General features: G+C 41.8%; 1 pseudogene; it reads right to left on the bottom strand.

Moving 5' to 3' along the window:
• Positions 1 to 3,453: 3,453 nt before the first annotated feature.
• LOC110528985 (protein cereblon-like) lies at positions 3,454 to 18,929 on the bottom strand (annotated as a pseudogene).
• Positions 18,930 to 18,973: the final 44 nt, after the last annotated feature.

Genomic DNA, 18,973 nt, shown 5'->3' with positions numbered 1-18,973 from the left:
CTAAGTGTATGTAAACTTCTGACTTCAACTGTATATCAGACCAGAAATTCCATAACTGACTGGTTACTTATTACTGGTTACACATTTAATTGTGTGGCTCACTGATATAACAAACAAACAAGACATCGATTTGGACCATAGGCACTCCATCCAGCCATCAACATCACACACAGAACCATGGTGACTGACGGATTCTCTGGATCCACTGCCTTGGGCCCTGCTTTCCTCAAGTCTACACCTGGCACCAAGCCAACTCTAGTCTTCACTGACCAGAGGTACTTCAGAGGCACAGTGTCTTGCAGTTAAATGGGCCTCCATCAGTTACAAAATAGAAATGAGTATCTCTACATGTATACTACAAACAGTGGGGAGAACAAGTATTTGATACACTGCAGATTTTGCAGGTTTTCCTACTTACAAAGCATGTAGAGGTCTGTAATTTTTTATCATGGGTACATTTCATCTGTGAGAGACGGAATCTAAAACAAAAATCCAGAAAATCACATTGTATGATTTTTAAGTAATTCATTAGCATTGTATTGCATGACATAAGTATTTGATACATCAGAAAAGCAGAAGTTAATATTTGGTACAGAAACCTTTGTTTGCAATTACAGAGATCATATGTTTCCTGTAGTTCTTGACCAGGTTTGCACACACCGCAGCAGGAATTTTGGCTCACTCCTCCATACAGACATTCTCCAGATCCTTCAGGTTTCGGGGCTGTCGCTGGGCAATACGGACTTTCAGCTCCCTCCAAAGATGTTCTATTGGGTTCAGGTCTGGAGACTGGCTAGGCCACTCCAGGACCTTGAGATGCATCTTAGTTGCCCTGGCTGTGTGTTTTGGGTCGTTGTCATGCTGGAAGACCCAGCCACGACCCATCTTCAATGCTCTTACTGAGGGAAGGAGGTTGTTGGCCAAGATCTCGCGATACATGGCCCCATCCATCCTCCCCTCAATACGGTGCAGTCGTCCTGTCCCCTTTGCAGAAAAGCATCCCCAAAGAATGATGTTTCCACCTCCATGCTTCACAGTTGGGATGGTGTTCTTGGGGTTGTACTCATCCTTCTTCTTCCTCCAAACACGGCGAATGGAGTTTAGACCAAAAAGCTCTATTTTTGTCTCATCAGACCACATGACCTTCTTGACCGACTGATCAAAACATCTGGCACATGAAACAAAGGCATGATACATCCTTGTAAAAGCAGCATACTTCCACATATACAAACCCCCTCTAATCCTGGATTTTACATGGTCTATCTCTCCATGAACCAATCCAGCAGAAATTAGGTTCTCTGAGAAACACATCAACAACTAACGGTGACCAGAATCCCAAATTGCTTTCTATTGATTTGTTTGTTTAGAGATTATGGGCCCCAAAGTCCTCTTGATCGGAGTCTATAACCCTATACACACCTAGCTGGATACTGCATGCAAAGTCACACCTATGGTTTAGAGCAGTTTGATAGTATGGCAATGCACTAGTGCGTGCCATGTCTGTGACAGATAGTATTGGAGCTAGATAGAGAGAGCAGTACAGACAAGTCCAGAGTAGCATGCTATGGGAAAGATTTGCCTGTGTTGCAGAATAAATATTGCTCAATTTCCCATATCTACAGTGCCTTGCGAAAGTATTCGGCCCCCTTGAACTTTGCGACCTTTTGCCACATTTCAGGCTTCAAACATAAAGATATAAAACTGTGGGACACAATCAATCAACAACAAGTGGGACACAATCATGAAGTGGAACGACATTTATTGGATATTTCAAACTTTTTTAACAAATCAAAAACTGAAAAATTGGGCGTGCAAAATTATTCAGCCCCCTTAAGTTAATACTTTGTAGCGCCACCTTTTGCTGCGATTACAGCTGTAAGTCGCTTGGGGTATGTCTCTATCAGTTTTGCACATCGAGAGAATGAAATGTTTTCCCATTCCTCCTTGCAAAACAGCTCGAGCTCAGTGAGGTTGGATGGAGAGCATTTGTGAACAGCAGTTTTCAGTTCTTTCCACAGATTCTCGATTGGATTCAGGTCTGGACTTTGACTTGGCCATTCTAACACCTGGATATGTTTATTTTTGAACCATTCCATTGTAGATTTTGCTTTATGTTTTGGATCATTGTCTTGTTGGAAGACAAATCTCCGTCCCAGTCTCAGGTCTTTTGCATACTCCATCAGGTTTTCTTCCAGAATGGTCCTGTATTTGGCTCCATCCATCTTCCCATCAATTTTAGCCATCTTCCCTGTCCCTGCTGAAGAAAAGCAGGCCCAAACCATGATGCTGCCACCACCATGTTTGACAGTGGGTATGATGTGTTCAGGGTGATGAGCTGTGTTGCTTTTACGCCAAACATAACGTTTTGCATTGTTGCCAAAAAGTTCAATTTTGGTTTCATCTGACCAGAGCACCTTCTTCCACATGTTTGGTGTGTCTCCCAGGTGGCTTGTGGCAAACTTTAAACAACACTTTTTATGGATATCTTTAAGAAATGGCTTTCTTCTTGCCACTCTTCCATAAAAGGCCAGATTTGTGCAATATACGACTGATTGTTGTCCTATGGACAGAGTCTCCCACCTCAGCTGTAGATCTCTACAGTTCATCCAGAGTGATCATGGGCCTCTTGGCTGCATCTCTGATCAGTCTTCTCCTTGTATGAGCTGAAAGTTTACCAAGACCTGGACGGCCAGGTCTTGGTAGATTTGCAGTGGTCTGATACTCCTTCCATTTCAATATTATCGCTTGCACAGTGCTCCTTGGGATGTTTAAAGCTTGGGAAATCTTTTTGAATCCAAATCCAGCTTTAAACTTCTTCACAACAGTATCTCAGACCTGCCTGGTGTGTTCCTTGTTCTTCATGATGCTCTCTGCGCTTTTAACGGACCTCTGAGACTATCACAGTGCAGGTGCATTTATACGGAGACTTGATTACACACAGGTGGATTGTATTTATCATCATTAGTCATTTAGGTCAACATTGGATCATTCAGAGATCCTCACTGAACTTCTGGAGAGAGTTTGCTGCACTGAAAGTAAAGGGGCTGAATAATTTTGCACGCCCAATTTTTCAGTTTTTGATTTGTTAAAAAAGTTTGAAATATCCAATAAATGTTGTTCCACTTCATGATTGTCTCCCACTTGTTGTTGATTCTTCACAAAAAAATACAGTTTTACATCTTTATGTTTGAAGCCTGAAATGTGGCAAAAGGTTGCAAAGTTCAAGGGGGCCGAATACTTTCGCAAGGCACTGTATCTGTCAATATGCAACGCATTCCATCTCCAGTGTCACTGCACTCAGGAACAAAACACCTCTCCATCCTCTTCCTCTCTATGTGTGTGTGTGTGTGTGTGTGTGTGTGTGTGTGTTAGAAAGTGACATTTAAAGGCAGGATGACCTTATTTGAGGGATTTGCTGCCATGGCTGTCGGGGGTTGGGTGGGACACCGAGTACTAAGGAGAGGCCCTCGCCAGTGGACAGGGTGTGTTGGCGACATGGGTGGCAGGGAGGTCCTCATGTTGCCACAGGCAAACCAGGCGGGAGCCCTCGTCCCCCTCCTGGCCACCTGTCTGGGGGATGCGGGGCAGCATTGCTGAGCGGGTCAGGCCCCAGAAACGAGGAGGGGATAAGTCCGTCTTGGTGGCCGTGAACTTCCAGCCCATGTGGGAGCCACAGATCTGACACTGAGCGATCGTCCAGGCATACCTGAGGGAGGGGGGAGGAGCGAGCGAGAGAGGCAGAAATAACTTCCATCAGTCCTTAGGGATTTGTGCAGCATGCCTCACTTCTTATTGTTGACATAAGGCATCTGACACAGAAACGAATAACCTAGTCTTCCAATTCCCCTCATCACACAGTATATGGCATACCAGACAGCATTGCTAATAGAGGCCTTGGACTTTCTGATGCTCTCATGCACATATATTACATAGAGAAAGAACACAGACTGTGTCTATTCAATACAATGCCCTCTCTCATCACCTCTCCATTTTCTCCTCAGAATAAAGCCCTTACTGGCTGTCACGTAGGAATGGCGGCAGGCCAGGCAAAGGAGGGAAGGCACACAGACAAACCACTCCACTCCCATCTGACACCTGTTCAATTTAGACACTTCTCAGGGTTCTCTTCCTGGCAACAACCTACCATTTGAATAACAATTATCACAAAGAAGCCCTTGCAATTAACAGATGAAAGACACCAATAAACAGCCTAAATCTGTCATGTTGTGTGTCTGTTGCTCTCTCCACAACATGTCTACTCAGAACAACAGGCTGTAATAACACTCTTCACCAGAAGAGCAGTGTGGCAGAGAGGTTTCTTCCTCCTCTTATAGCTCCCCACAGAGGACTTGAATAAGACTCATCTTGAACAGTGCCAGCCCATGGGGAGGATAAGTGGAGGAAGTTATTGCTGTCATTATTACAGGAGGCAAACACAGGAGCGCTGAGGACTGACGAGTGGCTTTGGTTGAAGATTCCTTACGTAACATAACAGAATCACTGAGAACCCAGGGGAGCCCAAGGGTCTTGGACATGTGTGTCACTTGAGAATATAATTTGTGAGTGTAAGGCTGTGGGTGAGTTTCTATAGTGTGGGGAATGGGTTAGTGTACATCTAAATGTGTGAGAGCGAGGGAATGTATGTATGTGTGTGAGGCATGTATAGAGAGGGGTTACCCTGGAAACCAGCTGTGGAGCGTAGACGGCCTGCGGACCAGGTTGAGGTTGCTGGCTTTGTAGACGGTCAGGGTCTCATGGACCGTGGGAGTTAACATAGGCTGCCATGGGGCCATACAGAGACAAGCTGCAGGTGTGTGTGTGTGGGGGGGAGGAGACCAGGGTAGAGATAATGTTTTTATTGTCTGAACCACACTGTACAAAAAAAAGATATTAAAGTATACGAATACATTAAAACTACAAATATTCTAGAATGACCCAGGTCGAATCAGACAGTGTAGACAGACAGAATGGGACAGTAGCCAGAGAGATGGTTATGAAACTTAACTAGATGAATGTCAAACAAGAGACACGAACTTGCTTAACCCTTCCTTGCGCGCGCACGCCACTCTGATGAGCCCATAGATAAAGTGTTGAGTGTTCAGGGACATTGATGAGAAACTCCATATTATTTGAGGTTTTATAGATTCAAGTTATTGTTACATTTAATGGGTCTTTGAGACAATCTTTTAAAGATGTAGAAATTCCACCGCCACTTCTTGGTTGCTAAAATACTATTTCCTTTTACATTTTTTAAATGTATTTAACCTTTATTTAACTTGGCAAGTCAGCTAAGAACAAATCGTATTTACAATGATGGCCTAGGAACAGTGTGTTAAGTGACTTGGGGCAGAACGAAAGATTTTGACCTTTCAGCTCAGGGATTCGATCTAGCAACCTTTCGGCTACTGGCCCAAAGCTCTGTCCAATACGCTACCTGCCGCCCCAAAAACTCGAACAGTTAGCTTAAGCAAGTATATAGTTTAGAGAATCATTGTACCATCTAAACTGCTGTGAAATAGCCTGTGTTGCATAAATGTACACATACATGTTATTCAATTATTTCATCCAAACTGCTTCTGTGTGGGTCAACGAGTGTCTGCATTTTTAGATGCCTGACCCGCTACAAGTCCCTCCTCTCCCATCTCCTCATTGGTTTTTAGGAGCATATACCCACATGGGTGATTGAAAGATGAAGGAGGTCCATATGCCAGTCCAGTCGGTTACAGTAACGCACCTTAATGTTGGTTGCCAACTGCCATATAAAATCCACAGAAGTAGAAAAGACTGAACAAGGAGAGATTACTAGAAACCAACTCAGTTTCCCCTTTAATCTGTGGATTAATTGTCAGAGTAGGGGACACACGATTTTGCATGAGTTAAAATGGGTCAACATTTTACTAATATCCAGCAACAACAAAAAAGGACCTTGTACATTTCAGGTAAAATAACAACCAAATGTTTATATCCGAGGACAAATTAGCTAGCAACAGCAAACTACAGTTGAAGTTTACAAACACTTAGGTTGGAGTCATTAAAACTCATTTTTCAACCACTCCACAAATGTCTTGTTAACAAACTATAGTTTTGGCAAGTCGGTAAGGACATCTACTTTGTGCATGACACAAGTAATTTTTCCAACAATTGTTTACAGACAGATTATTTAATTTATAATTCACTGTGTCACAATTGCAGTGGGTCAGAAGTTTACATATACTAAGTTGACTGTGCCTTTAAACAGCTTGGAAAAGTCCATAAAGAATTGTCATGGCTCTTGAAGCTCTTGATAAGCTAATTGACATCATTTGAGTCAATCGGAGGTGTACCTGTGGATGCAATTCAAGGCCTACCTTCAAACTCAGTGCTTCTTTGCTTGACATCATGGGAAAATCAAAAGAAATCAGCCAATAAGTCTGGTTCAACCTTGGGAGAAATTTCCAAATAACTGAAGGTACCACGTTCATCTGTACAAAGAATAGTACGCAAGTATAAACACCATTGGACCACGCAGCCGTCATACAAGTCAGGAAGGAGACGTGTTCTGTCTCCTAGAGATGAACATACTTTGGTGCGAAAAGTGCAAATCAATCCCAAAACAACAGCAAATGACCTTGTGAAGATGCTGGAGGAAACAGGTACAAAAGTATCTGTATCCACAGTGAAACGAGTCCTATATCGACATAACCTGAAAGGCCACTCAGCAAGGAAGAAGCCACTGCTCCAAAACCGCTATAAAAAAGCCAGACTACGGTTTGCAACTGCACATGGGGACAAAGATTGTACTTTCTGGAGAAATGTCCTCTGGTTTGATAAAACAAAAATAGAACTGTTTGTCCATTATGACCATCGTTATGTTTGGAGGAAAAAGGGAGAGGCTTGCAACCCGAAGAACACCATCCCAACCGTGAAGCATGGGGGTGGCAGGATCATGTTGTGGGGGTGCATTGCTGCAGGAAGGACTGGTGCACTTCCCAAAATAGATGGCATCATGAGGGAGGAAAATTATGTGGATATATTGAAGAAACATCTCAAGAAATCAGTCAGGAAGCTAAAGCTTGGTCGCAAATGGGTCTTCCAAATGGACAATAATCCTAAGCATACTTCCAAAGTTGTGGCAAAATGGCTTAAGGACAACAAAGTCAAGGTATTAGAGAGTGGCCATCACAAAGCCCTGACCTCAGTCCTATAGAAAATTTGTGGGCAGAACTGAAAAAGCGTGTGCGAGCAAGGAGGCCTACAAACCTGACTCAGTTACACCATCTCTGTCAGGAGGAATGGCCAAAAATTCACCCAACTTACTGTGGGAAGCTTGTGGAAGGCTACCTGAAACGATTGACCCAAGTTAAACAATTTAAAGGCAATGCTACCAAATACTAATTGAGTGTATGTAAACTTCTGACCCTCTGGGAATGTGATGAAAGAACTAAAAGCTGAAATCAATAATTCTCTCTACTATTATTCTGACATTTCACATTCTTAAAATAAAGTGGTGATCCTAACTGACCTAAAACGGGGATTTTTACTAGGATTAAATGTCAGGAATTGTGAAAAACTGAGTTCAAATGTATTTGGCTAAGTTGTATGTAAACTTCTGACTTTAACTGTACTTTCATAGCAGGAATATACATTATGCATAGGCTATTATTGTTGACCAAATAATGATTTTTAGAACAAGAACATTTTGCTGCAAAATCACAGAAAATTACCAACATAAGCAAAATGCTTCGATAATAAGAGCAAGGCAATGTCAGCGTCTGTAATATTTTCAGCTTATTGTTCCAGCTCTAGTCAGAGCGACGATGAGGAGGGTGAGGATGGAGGGATGGATTAGAGAAGAGGTGTTTTAACACTTGCACAGCTCTCAATGCATGGGAGAGCTCACAAAAGAAGGCAGCATCTCCGACCCACCACCTCAAGAGAGAGGAAATTATCATCACTTTTATAGGCGGTGGCTAAATATAACACTAGCACATTAGAGTAGAGGAAAGAGAGGAGAGAGAGAGACGGGAGTCTACCACAGAACAACAGGGAGGAGTAGGGGTAAGAGATTAGACCAGATCAGTTGGGGTACAGTGGGTACAGCTGGATGGATTCGTGGTGGGTGTAGGGGTAAATATCAAACAGTGTGTGGATACGGCTCTGTGTGTCAGACAGATGAACAAGTCCTCGCCTGGTTCATGCGTTGAGCAGTGTGCTTGGCCTTTAAATTGTAAGGTTTAGTGATGTGTATTTATGGCTCTGTGTGTGTGCACATGTCTGCGTCTGTCTGTCTTTGTGTGCTCACCCAGTCCATGATGTCCAGCTCACAGCACAGCCTCTGGATGGCACTGCCTATCTTCAGCAGCTGGAGCCGGAGGGCATCGTCTATGGGCAAACAGGCTGCCACTCTGTAGGAGAAATCTGATAGGAAGGAGGGATGGGGAGATGGTAGGTTACAGATCAGGATTTCAATCTGAGAGGTTGGAAGAAGTACCTGAAAATATGATGGTTTTTGTGGCAGAAATATACAGTAGCCTTTAGGGCAGGCCGGGGAGTTGTACCTATAGCGTTTGTGGGGAGGGAATCATCCTTGAGGTTCTCGTCCCACTCATGGAGCTGTCTCTTCACTCTATTCATCAGAGTCTCCAGGGGGACAAACACAAGAAACAAGGTTACAAACAGGATGTGTGTCGTCACTTAACTGGTAAAGTATTTTTCTAAAACACATTATGGAATAAATCAGCTCAAATCAAGTTCCATTGGCAATGTTCTGTCTGTGTACACACAGTAGTTACAGTGCATTCAGATAGTATTTAGACCTCTTGACTTTTTCCACATTTTGTTACGTTACAGCCTTATTATAAAATGGATGAAATATTTTTTCCCCCTCATCAATCTACACACCATACCCCATAATGACAAAGAAACAACAGGTTTTTAGACATTTTTGCTAATGTAGAAATATCACATTTACATGTGTATTCAGACCCTTTACTCAGTACTTTGTTGAAGCACCTTTGGCAGTGATTACAGCCTTGAGTCTTCTTGGGTGTGATGCTACAAGCTTGGCACATCCGTATTTGGGGAGTTTCTCCGATTCTTCTCTGCAGATCCTTTCAAGCTCTGTCAGGTTTGATGGGGAGCGTCGTTGCACAGCAATTTTGATATTCGGTCGGGTTCAAGTCTGCGCTCTGGCTGGGCCACTCAAGGACATTCAGAGACTCGTCCCAAAGCCACACCTGCGTTGTCTAGGCTGTGTCCTTAGGACCGTTGTCCTGTTGGAAGGTGAACCTTCGCCCCAGGCTGAGGCCCTGAGCACTCTGGAGCAGGTTTTCATCAAGGATCTCTCTGTACTGCTCCGTTCATATTTTCCTCTATCCTGACAAGTGTCCCAGTCCCTGCTGCTGAAAAACATCACCACAACTTGATTCTGCCCCCTCCATGCTTCACCATAGGGATGGTGCCAGGTTTCCTCCAGATGTGACACTTGGCATTCAGGCCAAAGAGTTCAATCTTGGTTTCATCAGACCAGAGAATCTTGTTTCTCATGATCTGAGAGTCATTTAGGTGCCTTTTGGCAAACTCCAAGCGGGCTGTCATGTGCCTTTTACTGAGGAGTGGCTTCTGCCGGAACACTCTACCATAAAGTCCAATTGGTGGAGTGCTGCAGAGATAGTTGTCCTTCTGGAAGGTTATCTCATCTCGACAGAGAAACTCTGGAGCTCTTTCAGAGTGACCATCACCTCTTTGACCAAGACCCACCTCCCCCGATTGCTCAGTTTGGCCAGATGACCAGGTCTAGGAATAGTCTTGGTGGTTCCAAACTTCTTCCATTTAAGAATGATGGAAGCCACTCTGTTCTTGAGGACCTTCAATGCTGCAGAAATGTTTTGATGCACTTCCCCAGATGTGTGCCTCGACACAATTCTGTCTCGGAGCTCTAAGGACAATTCTTCCGACCTCATGTCTTGGTTTTTGCTCTGACATGCACTGTCAGCTGTGGGACCTTATATAGACAAGTGTGCGCCTTTCCAAATCATGTCCAATTAATTGAATTTACCACAGGTAGATTGCAATCAAGTTGTAAAAACATCAAGCATGATCAATGGAAACAGGATGCACCTGAGCTCAATTTCTAATCTCATAGCAAAGGGTCTGAATACTTAGGTAAATAAGGTATTTCAGTTTTTATTTATTTCCAAAAATGTCTAAATTGTTTTTTGCTTATCCATTATGGGGTATTGTGAGTAGATTGTAAGAGGAAAAAAATTATGTAATCCATTTTAAAATAAGGCTGAAACGTAACAAAATGTGGAAAAAGTGAAGGGGCCTGAATACTTTCTGAATGGACTGTATATCTAGCCCTGAGAGGTTAAGACACTAACCTATAGAACAGTGTTGAGTACACAGAGTCATAGAGGGCGTAGACCCAGGGAGGCCACGATGTCATGTTAGCCCAGTGGAACTTCCTCTGATTAGAACACAGGCAAACACACAGAAAACATCACCTCAGCAGGAGAACATCTTCATTCATATGCCTTGTGTTACACAAACAACACTGGGTTGCAGGTCACATTCAGGGGGAGCAACTATATATAGAGGGGACATTATTCCTTTTCCACATGACAGAAAAGCATGTCTGTTCTAGACAAAACAAGTTTATCTGAACACTCCGTAAGATTGGGCCTACAGTTGAAAATGCGTCTCATGTTCCGTGTGTCTCGCCACCGAAGACTGTCACCACTACCTCTGCATGTTAAACATCCCCCTAACAAACAATTAACCTTCGCACCGCTCCTATTCTCCACACCCTGTCACTACCACCACACTCTGTTAACTTCAAGAGCGTGTGATAACAGACGGTGCATGACTTCACCATCAACAGAACAACATACACAGACATATAAGGTAATATTTTAAGGCAGGGGTTCTCAAACCGGGGTCCACGGAGGTACTGCAGGGGGTCCACGGAGGTACTGCAGGGGGTCCACGGCCAAATCTCTTTTTTTGGATATTACATTTTTTTATGAATATTACTAACACATTAAACTACTTTTGGCGTAGGGATCTGTAGAATAAGTTAAAAGTATGTAATGTAATACAATGTAATATTATTAATCTACAATGGATGTTCTTAACCCTGGTCAACATGGACCTGGGAGGCTCACAGGGATATTGGTATCCACAGTACTCCACCAATTATACATATTTCAGCATAACACCAACAACAACAAAAATTGTTGACATAAATGCACTGTAATTTAAGCTTTGAAATGGCAAAGTTTTCTATCTGCATCACGGCACTTATTTTAGAATTGCAGGATATTAGCTTTAAAGCTGCAACAACAAAACATCTATCTGCCCCATGACAAAATGTTCCTTCTCAGGGTTCGGTCCGTGGTTCGTCCGACCATGCACTGCCAAAGTCATAGTAAAACACCCTGTATGCTATTTCTATCTCACTCGAGTTGTGTTATGAGGTGGTCATTGGTGAATTTGCTATCATAAAAGGGGTCCCCGGCCCCAAAACATTTGAGAACTCCTGTTTAAGATATGTGATGTCTCATTTAAAGCTAGATTATGAGGGTAGTAGAGTATGTGTAGTATATCATGTGAATAGTGGTACATACTGACTGTACAAAACATTAGGAACTCTCTCTCCATGACAAAGACCGACCAGGTCTCATAGTGATGAGACAGACGATGGTTTTGCATATTTTAACTTCACTGGCGCCACGCAGTAAAACATTTAGTGTCGCAGCGCACAGCAGGGCAGCACACAAGCGACATTCAGAGTAATTTGCCTATTCCTATAGCCTGTTCCAATAACTATGTTATATAGCAAGAGAGGAATGCAGGCCAAAGAGAGCAGAGAATTCACCAAAGCAGCACAAAATGCCCAGTCAGAAAATACTTTCTCTCTCTGTCAAATGCATGGGCATAAGGCTATAGTGTGTCTATAGAGTCTTCGGTCTAGCTGTTTTAAAAGAATGTAGCCTCTTTTCCCTTCTCTTCATTTGATAGCCTTCAGTCATATTCATAGCCTAAGGTTAATAACTGTATGCATGGCTTTCTCCCGGTCAAACAATGAATATAACAGAGTTCTATCTCAAAAAGTTATTTGAATGGCATAAGGTAAAAACATAAGGTAGCCAAAGGTCTAATAATGAGAGAACAAACAATATCAATAGCCTATAGAAAAATCGAATGACAAGTTTAAGCTTATTAAAGATGCACTATCCAGAATTCGCTGCGCCATTTCCTGATTGCAAAAATTCAAATAGTTTGCCTAATTTCCGTTTATGTGACAAAACAAGCAAGTATTGTGTAGAATCTAAAGGTATTGTATTTTCAGCTGTTTGAAGCTGGGGAAAAAAATGCAAAAATGAAACAAACATAGAACAGATCTACAGCTTTTGACTTGCTTTCAATGCGATTGACAGATCTGTAACACACATTTCTATGTGAATTTGGTCAGGTCCCCCAAAAGTTACATATTGCAGCTTTAAGAAAGAAAAGCAAAATCAATGAGTGCAAGGCAGCATACAAAGACAAATGAGAAAACCTTTTCAAGGACAAGGACAGTAGGAAAGCGTGACAAGGGTTACAAACCAAAGATAAATTGTCGAAAATGACCTTGCTTTTGCAAATTATTTGAACAGTTTCTATTGTCGGTTTGACATGTGTGATTTTACTAGTAGAAAGAGGAGGAAGGGAAGCGCTACTAAGGTACACAATAGTACATTTTGGTAGATAGGAGGTGCTCTTTGGTAAAAGGGGTAAATTGGTCGTCAAAAAGAAAGGAGGACCAAGGCACTCTTCATATACTAATAAGTATTAATAAAGGCATTTTAATTAATTATATGAAGAGTGCCTTGGTCCTCCTTTCTTTTTGATGTGTGATTTTACATTGAAGCAGAAAGTAGCCTTGGACAGTGTACCAGCTGTTGATATACAGATCTCTGTGAATGACATCAAGAAATACATTCAACATGTCAACCCACAAAAATCATATGATCCAGACGGTGTCAGAAGCAAGGCACTACAGGCATGCGCAGACCAGCTCGAATTTCAGTTCCAGCGATCTGGTTTTGGCTGAGATGAAGGTTCACCTTCCAACAAGACAACGACCCTAAGCACACAGCCAAGACAACGCAGGAGTGGCTTCGGGACAAGTCTCTGGATGTGCTTGAGTGGCCCAGCCAGAGCCCAGACTTGAAACTGATCGGTCATCTCTGGAGAGACCTGAATATAGCTGTGGAGAAACACTCCCCATCCAACCTGATAGAGCTTGAAAGGATCTGAAGACATGAATGGAAGAAACTCCCCAAATACAGATGTGCCACGCTTGTAGCATCATACCCAAAAAGACTCTAGGCTGTAATCACTGCCAAAGGTGCTTCAAAAAAGTACTGAGTAAAGGGTCTGAATACTTATGTAAATGTGATATTTCAGTTTTTTAAATTTGTAATACATTTCTAAAAATCTGTTTTTGCTTTGTCATTATGGGGTGTTGTGTGTAGAAAGATGGGGGAAAAACCATTTCATCAATTTTAGAACACGGCTGTAACCTAACAAAATGTGGAAAAAGTCAAGGGGTATGAATATTTTAGCACCAGTAGTACATTTAACATTAATTCCTATAATTCTAATCTACATTGTTTGTTACTTTGGCGAAGGTAATTTCTGTTAATGCATTCAATATTATTATTCCAGTCTTCTCATTATCATTGTCGGAGTGGACATATTGCTTGCAGAGAGCATAAACCAAACTACATTTGTGAGAAACAAGTTTTGGTTTATTTCATTCCATTTATGAGTTTTGTAAATTTAGTCATTGTCTTTTGTTTGGAGCGCTTTTGTCAATGTTGAGTAAGGATGCGCACACATAGAAGTAGGCCTATAGGCTACCTGGCCTGATTATACATAGAATTAGGCCTATAGGCTACCTGGCCTGATTATACATAGAATTAGGCCTATTAGGCCTATAGGCTAACAAAGTATGTTTTTACATCCATTGAGAATTACAAGTTTCTCAACGTATTTGAAAAATCTTTCCAGCTCTCTCCCTTTTGATAACCACTCAGTGTGAAAGGGGAAAATATCATGCTCTGGTCCAGTGGAAACGTCATAAAATAGGCCTAACTGATTACTTCTTATCAGTGCCTGACTTGGACTGAAATAGGTTCCAGTACTCATTTTGGGTGCTGGTACTGTTTATATTTAGGTACAAGAGCTCCACAATATTGTTGAGGTAATATATAAGCAGTAGAACATTTGAAGTGACAGTACTCAGCTCCGGTAAGCTCCTGCCCAAGTCAAGCACTGCTTCTTATCCTTGCGCAAATAGCCTACAGTTGTGTCTGACACAAGTACACTGGCATGGAAAACTGAGGGCCCAGAATATTTTATACAATGTTGAAAGGCACTAAAGTAACTGCAAAAAATGTGACAACACAATGAACTTTCTGTCTTCAATACAAAGTGTTATGTTTTGGTCAAATACAACACATGACTAAGTACCACTCTCAATATTTTAAAGCATAGCGGTGGCTGCATCATGGTATGGGTATGCTTGTAATCATTAAGGACTATGGAGTTTTTCAGGATAAAAAAAATAAATGGAACTAAGCACAGGCAAAATCCTAGAGGAAAACATGGTTCAGTCTGCTGTCCACCAGACACTGGTGGAGATTAATTCCCCTTTCAGTAGAACAATAACATAAAACAGAAGGCCAAATCTACACTGGAGTTGCTTACCAAGAGAGTGAATGTTCCTTAGTGGCCGAGTTACAGTTTTGACTTAAATCTACTTTAAAATCTATGGCAAGACCTAAAAATGGTTGTATAAGCAATGATCAACAATCAATTTGGCAGAGCTTGAAGAATTTTGAAAAGAATAACGGGCAAATGTTGCACAATCCAGGTGTGGAAAGCTCTTAGAGACTTACAGCTGTAATCATTTCCAAAGGAGCTTCTACAAAGTATTGACTCAGAGGTGTCAATACTTACGTAAATGAGATATTTCTGTAAACTTTTCCAAAAATATGTTTTCACTTCGTCATTATGGGGTATTGTGTGAAGATGGATTAAATGTATTTATTTTCTTACCCATTTTGAATTCAGGCTGTAACACAACAACATATGTAATAAGTCAAGGTGTATGAATACGTTCTGAAGACGCTGTATGTGCTTTTGTCAGTATATACAGTGCCTTGCGAAAGTATTCGGCCCCCTTGAACTTTGCGACCTTTTGCCACATTTCAGGCTTCAAACATAAAGATATAAAACTGTATTTTTTTGTGAAGAATCAACAACAAGTGGGACACAATCATGAAGTGGAACAACATTTATTGGATATTTCAAACTTTTTTAACAAATCAAAAACTGAAAAATTGGGCGTGCAAAATTATTCAGCCCCTTTACTTTCAGTACAGCAAACTCTCTCCAGAAGTTCAGTGAGGATCTCTGAATGATCCAATGTTGACCTAAATGACTAATGATGATACATACAATCCACCTGTGTGTAATCAAGTCTCCGTATAAATGCACCTGCACTGTGATAGTCTCAGAGGTCCGTTAAAAGCGCAGAGAGCATCATGAAGAACAAGGAACACACCAGGCAGGTCTGAGATACTGTTGTGAAGAAGTTTAAAGCCGGATTTGGATACAAAAAGATTTCCCAAGCTTTAAACATCCCAAGGAGCACTGTGCAAGCGATAATATTGAAATGGAAGGAGTATCAGACACTGCAAATCTACCAAGACCTGGCCGTCCCTCTAAACTTTCAGCTCATACAAGGAGAAGACTGATCAGAGATGCAGCCAAGAGGCCCATGATCACTCTGGATGAACTGCAGAGATCTCCAGCTGAGGTGGGAGACTCTGTCCATAGGACAACAATCAGTCGTATATTGCACAAATCTGGCCTTTATGGAAGAGTGGCAAGAAGAAAGCCATTTCTTAAAGATATCCATAAAAAGTGTTGTTTATAGTTTGCCACAAGCCACCTGAGAGACACACCAAACATGTGGAAGAAGGTGCTCTGGTCAGATGAAACCAAAATGGAACTTTTTGGCAACAATGCAAAACGTTATGTTTGGCGTAAAAGCAACACAGCTGAACACATCATCCCCACTGTCAAACATGGTGGTGGCAGCATCATGGTTTGGGCCTGCTTTTCTTCAGCAGGGACAGGGAAGATGGTTAAAATTGATGGGAAGATGGATGGAGCCAAATACAGGACCATTCTGGAAGAAAACCTGATGCAGTCTGCAAAAGACCTGAGACTAGGACGGAGATGTGTCTTCCAACAAGACAATGATCCAAAACATAAAGCAAAATCTACAATGGAATGGTTCAAAAATAAACATATCCAGGTGTTAGAATGGCCAAGTCAAAGTCCAGACCTGAATCCAATCGAGAATCTGTGGAAAGAACTGAAAACTGCTGTTCACAAATGCTCTCCATCCAACCTCACTGAGCTCGAGCTGTTTTGCAAGGAGGAATGGGAAAACATTTCAGTCTCTCGATGTGCAAAACTGATAGAGACATACCCCAAGCGACTTACAGCTGTAATCGCAGCAAAAGGTGGCGCTACAAAGTATTAACTTAAGGGGGCTGAATAATTTTGCACGCCCAATTTTTCAGTTTTTGATTTGTTAAAAAAGTTTGAAATATCCAATAAATGTTGTTCCACTTCATGATTGTGTCCCACTTGTTGTTGATTCTTCACAAAAAAATACAGTTTTATATCTTCATGTTTGAAGCCTGAAATGTGGCAAAAGGTCGCAAAGTTCAAGGGGGCCGAATACTTTCGCAAGGCACTGTATATTGTTTAAAAGGCTAGTATATTATATCACCTCCCCATAGTGTCTAATGTGCTTTTCTACTAAAAGCATAAAAAGAATGAGTGTGCCATCTTGTGGAATAACTTGCTAAATATTTGTTGCTCATTCATACTGTACATAGAGACCATGTCAGAATAACCATACCTGCATTCTAAATAGTAGGCTTTTAGGGTATGTGAAAATAGAACGTTTTATAGTATGTGACATTTCTTTTTAATTGAATATGTTTTAAATGTCAGGATGTCATACTAATTTCTGCTTTTCATCTAGTAGAATTTGCTGCACACTATTGAGGAAGATAATCATATTTTTACACACACGTGTGTTTGATAACAGCTGATAATCAGAAAAGGGGACGCACTCTGCAAAAATGTACAAATGGTGAGCAAGAGATGACATCTTCTCAGTATGGATGAGTAATATGTTGATATTTGTTGCTTAATGCATGTGTTTTTATTAAACAGTAAGATCTAGTATGCAGTAATATTAGTACACCGTATGTAGTTTTAGTAAGAAGTAGGCAAGGTGGATTTCGGACAAGGCCAATCTCTACTTATAAGGCCATGAAGATAATAATGCCTTTATGAAAGTGAGAATGATGATTACATTTAGAGATGAAGCTCAAGTGACAGACAGATTGGATAGATTTTGGTCTTCTGTATAAGCTGTTTTACTCATTACTCTGCCCAGGTTCTACGAGGTTTCAGGTGGTTCTGTTCAGTAACATTTGGTTCCACTCACCCATCTGCCTGGGTTCTGATCTCATGGACCTTGAACCGCTGCCGTCCGACTACCTTCACTTTGACAGTCTCGATGCCGTACTCCTGCCCCTCCCGATAAGCATAGATTTCAGCTGTCGTCCCAAACTCTGCATGCACCTCGCCTGTCACTGGAGGGTAAGGTGAGAGGTACAGACAGCCCTAAACAGAGCCCATTCACCTTAGTCCCACCCTCTCCTTCTCTCCCTCCCTTCACTCTATACCTGTGTGCGAGCACAGCAAAGGTACGGTCTCTCTGGATGATTTTGCGCATCATTGCTGACCTCCTGCAGTCTGAAGAGCTGCAGCGGCAGGGTCTGTCCAGGGATAAGCATGATGGCGGTGAATGGAAGCACTGGGATGGTCTGGCAGCTGTCGTCATCGTACTGGGAGGAGGGGGGCCGAAGCACTTGTGCAGTGTAGAAAACCAAGAACTCTATACTCAATGATACAGCTGTACAACAATACTTTGTAGATGTAAATATGAAACCCACAGCATGTGAAGTTGGAAGACTTGGGTCAAAGTTTATGCTTGGTTTTTCTTCATCCTCACTGTCCCGAGTCTGTCTCCATCTCATCCTCTTAATTTTCTGTAAGAATAAGTCAGTGGCCATAAAGAAAGCAAATATGTACTTTCACTTGACCCATTGCAAAACAATTTCCCGAGTGATTGCGTTAATAACCTGTTGGGACATGAAGATAATCACAGAAAACCTAGGTTTGGCAAGCTACTACTAGTAGACTGGCATGACTAGCAGCTGGGAATTAAATGACATTAGCATGCGTTTTACTTAAGTACTTTACACCACCAACACGACATCAGTTATGTAACTAGCAAGATACATTAATGAAAGCAATCAATCCGTGAAAATTAGCTTCACTACGACAGTGATTGAGTTCATTATGCTGTCACATGAATGCCTCGTTTCTTTGAATAGAAAACAGATCCCATTAAGGTCCCATTACAATAACGTACGCTTCAGTACACTAGTCTACCAATGCAATTAAAGACCTTTGAACCGGGTAAGAGTTGTAGCTGATTGCCCATGTCGATATTGTCGTCTCCCATATCCTGTGGTTTTCTATAGCAGGGTAAGCATCCAAAAAACGACTCACTGTCGAGCCCAAGTGGACTGAGTTAATCTTTTCAGAATTATGCATTTTGGGGCTTGGAATTAGTTTAGTGGTGGACATGTTCCCATTAGTTGGACCTGAAGCCCGCTAGATAAGCGCTCCAAAACTGCCATTCCATTCATTTCATCTAAATCCTAAACTATTGTTTGTCATAGTACTATTAAACGACGTTTCTGAAAATTTACAGGAGCCCTTGTTTCACACTAAGCACGATCGTATTACACTCCCCCCCCCCCCCCCCCCCCCCAAAAAATAG

Source organism: Oncorhynchus mykiss, chromosome 7, assembly GCF_057628025.1.
Source record: "Oncorhynchus mykiss isolate SJ-2025 chromosome 7, ASM5762802v1, whole genome shotgun sequence".
NCBI lineage: Eukaryota > Metazoa > Chordata > Actinopteri > Salmoniformes > Salmonidae > Oncorhynchus > Oncorhynchus mykiss.
The sequence above is the reverse complement of the archived record's forward strand: the minus strand, read 5'-3'. Positions and strand labels throughout refer to the sequence as shown.